The 3,257-nt window shown below is 36.1% G+C and overlaps 1 pseudogene across 1 annotated transcript; it reads right to left on the reverse strand.

Moving 5' to 3' along the window:
- On the reverse strand, positions 1 to 948 carry LOC308413673 (vomeronasal type-1 receptor 4-like; annotated as a pseudogene). Its single transcript has one exon. The product of its transcript is annotated as a vomeronasal type-1 receptor 4-like (transcript).
- Positions 949 to 3,257: the final 2,309 nt, after the last annotated feature.

The raw sequence follows: 3,257 nt of genomic DNA on the forward strand, positions 1-3,257 counted from the left end.
TCAGCCACGGTGTGAACTTTGAAAATAGGTAATTTTCACTGCTGAAAATGAAGAAATGAATTGCAAAATAACTTTATTATTCTTCATGAGAAATAAAGGGCAGATGGTTGGGTAGCTTGTAGTTAAAATCATGTTAATTGTCTCCAGTTTGGGATTTTTTTCTTTTGCAAAAAAAGAATACAGAGTGACAGAGTTGTTCAACCAATACAGTACCACAAAGCAGCTCACCAGAGACAGGATGCTGTGAGTGGCTTTGCTTTCAGGAGATGCCTGGGAGGAAAAGACTGAGCTGTGGAGATGCTGAGCACTTTTGTGGTGTTTGTACAGGAAATTCACCATGTAGAGGCTGGCCCACATCAAGATGATCACATAGAAGAGATCATGAATGATAATAAGGCCAAAAAATGACCCTGAGTTGTGATCCCCAAATTATCTGCCTTGACAGTAACCATCTACATATCCATGGGAACTAGGTGTATAATTCCAATTGGCTCTTACCAAGTCAGTCATATATCCGTAGATTATTAGGTTAATAAGCCAGGAGCAAGCTAAGGAAGAAAAAATCCATGTGGAGAGTCTAGATTTAAGCCAGACCCACTTAAAATTACTAGGAGTGATGGTGATGACTTGGAATGTGCTTAGAACACAGGTGGTGAAGATGGACAGACCACGACTGACTCTGCATGAAAACAGAACTGCCTTACAACCAATATCATCCAAAAAATTGGGTACTCCAAAGGATAACATTATAGCTTTTATCAATGAGAACACAATTGTCAAAATATTAACTATTGTCAGATGTATGAAAATTAAATCTATAAACTTCTTATAATGAGGCCTGAAGAAGAAAGTGTATATATATAACATTAACAATGATGAATTCCCTATGACACCAAAACAAAATTGGAAAAGAAGAAAGAACTGGAGAGTGGTGTCTCTTGGAATCATGGTGTTGCTGTGGGTCAGGTTTGTTAGCTGAAGTGTACCAAATAAATATACTTTATTTTAAAACAATTTTTAAAATGCTGTTTGTAGAAAAATATGCCAATTGACAGCTCAGAAACAGAAAGAACTGATGTAATGTCCACCTGTTTTCTTTCCTCCTCCAACTCTCCTGCTCTTCATCTTTCCTTTCCTCTTCTTTGCTTCTTCTTTTGGTTTTTCAAGTCAGGGATTCTCTATGTTTCCAACTTTGGAACTTGCTCTGTAGAAAAGGCTGGCCTCCCACTCACAGAAATCTGCCTACATCTACCTCCCAAGTGCTAAGATCAAAGGTTTGCACCACTACCAAGTAGAGGAATGTGCACCTCTTTTCAATGTTAGGTACAAAAAGGACACTTTAGAAACTGCATTCCTGGGATTCTGGAGCATCTTAGAGGATAAAGTAGGGTGTTGAGAATAATAAATTATCAATTCCACCCAAACACCCTGAAGTCTGCTTTATGTGTTGTCAAACATAAGGATACATTGAACTATGTGAAACCAAATTTTGCATGTTATGAGAAATTTTAAAATTGTTCTTACTACTTGTATGAGTGTTTTGGCTGCATGTCTATGCATTATATGTACATGCATTAGGATCAATTTCTGGATCTCTGGAAGAGCAGCTAATGGTCTTTAACTGTTTATTTATCTTTGCAGCCCCAATGAATTCTATTCATCAGTAAATACTTTTTTGATCCTAAGTATCAATGCTTTCAGGTTTACAACATTTACTACTATGACATATACAGTAATATGTGTGCTCACTTTTATTTTTTGGACTACACATACATTATTTGTCGGCTTTGTGATGACTAAATTCTTAGACTTTTCTTTCATTCAACTCTACAGAAAACCAGCAATGTTCTGAGGCATTTCACTTTATATATTTATTTTGCTCACAACTTTAAGCTAAACAGACAATAGGCAGAACACAATATCCAGGATAAGACTACATATACAACAGTTTTGAGCACATCTTCTCAAAATGTATTTCTATGATAATCAGTGACCAAATCTACTAGGCTGATTCTTATTGATTACCCCACTCTAACAAAAGTGTGTATATTTTGTTTTTGCAACATCTGAATTCTGCTTTCACGTTAAGGATTTTTTATTCCTGTTCCAGAGGCAGATTGTTAAGACCATGGTTACAAAGAGAAAGACAATGACACAAGCTTGAACTTAAACTTCACCACATTGGTATAACTCCCATGTTCTGTGGATTTTGTGTGTTTGTATTTGCAGTTGCTGTACATTGCCTTTTTATTCATTCCTCCCCTGATCTAACTAATTTTGTTATCTGAAATACAAACCTTTATTTTTTGGTGCATGTCTATGATTCCTCAACAGTCTCTTTATCCTGACAAGGTCTATTAGAATTTCCCCAATGTGCTGGCTTGAATTCTCATTACACACCATGAAATTCTGTTTTGGCACCATTCCCTATGCTAGCCAAAATATTCTATAGTGAGGGACCAACATTACTTAAAGAATAAATGTTATAGGTACAATGCCTATCTAAGTGTAACAAATTTAATTTAAAATTTTATATAAATATACAGTGATAAATTAGCTACTGTTCAAAATTAACATAATTCATCTAGAGAGAAAAAATACTGTCTGGGACAGAATACATGATGCAGGAGAGACAAAAGCTTAGCTCTACCAAAACAGGGACATCTAATTCTACTTCACTTATGTTTTGTCATATGGTTCTGGGCCATAAGGCTAAACACGAGTGCTCCAGCATTATGACCATTATATAAGACTGGCCAGGCATCCAGTTGTCTCTACAAATTATTTAACTGAGAAGCTGTTCTTTGTGCTTTCTACATATTCAGGTAACATTTATTTCCTTCTCAGATTTGTTAAGTGGTTGAAGACTAGCTATAGTCTTGTAATCAAACTTAACTTGATTAACATTAAAGAAGATGTTCTAGATTTGAAAGGATGGTTTTCAGATGATGATGCAGGTTAAAATATATACAAAAAATCACAGATCTCGAAAGACAACTCTGAGAATAATTGCTTATCAGGCAGGCTCAGAAAGTTAGTTCAGATATCAAGCATGAGTGTAAAGGTGGAATATGGGGGGATTAGCTGGGTGGTGAAACATGGATCACTGAAGTCTACTGAGCATCTAGACATTCCAACTGAGGTACTCCAAGAGGAGTGAGAGACCCGGCCTCAAACAATTTAGGGGAGAAAGAAGAAGATATATGATGCCATTGTTTATCCTTACAATTACTTGGACCACTGAGCACACACATGCA

This window comes from Micromys minutus (assembly GCF_963924665.1).
Source record: "Micromys minutus genome assembly, chromosome: 32".
Classification (NCBI taxonomy): domain Eukaryota; kingdom Metazoa; phylum Chordata; class Mammalia; order Rodentia; family Muridae; genus Micromys; species Micromys minutus.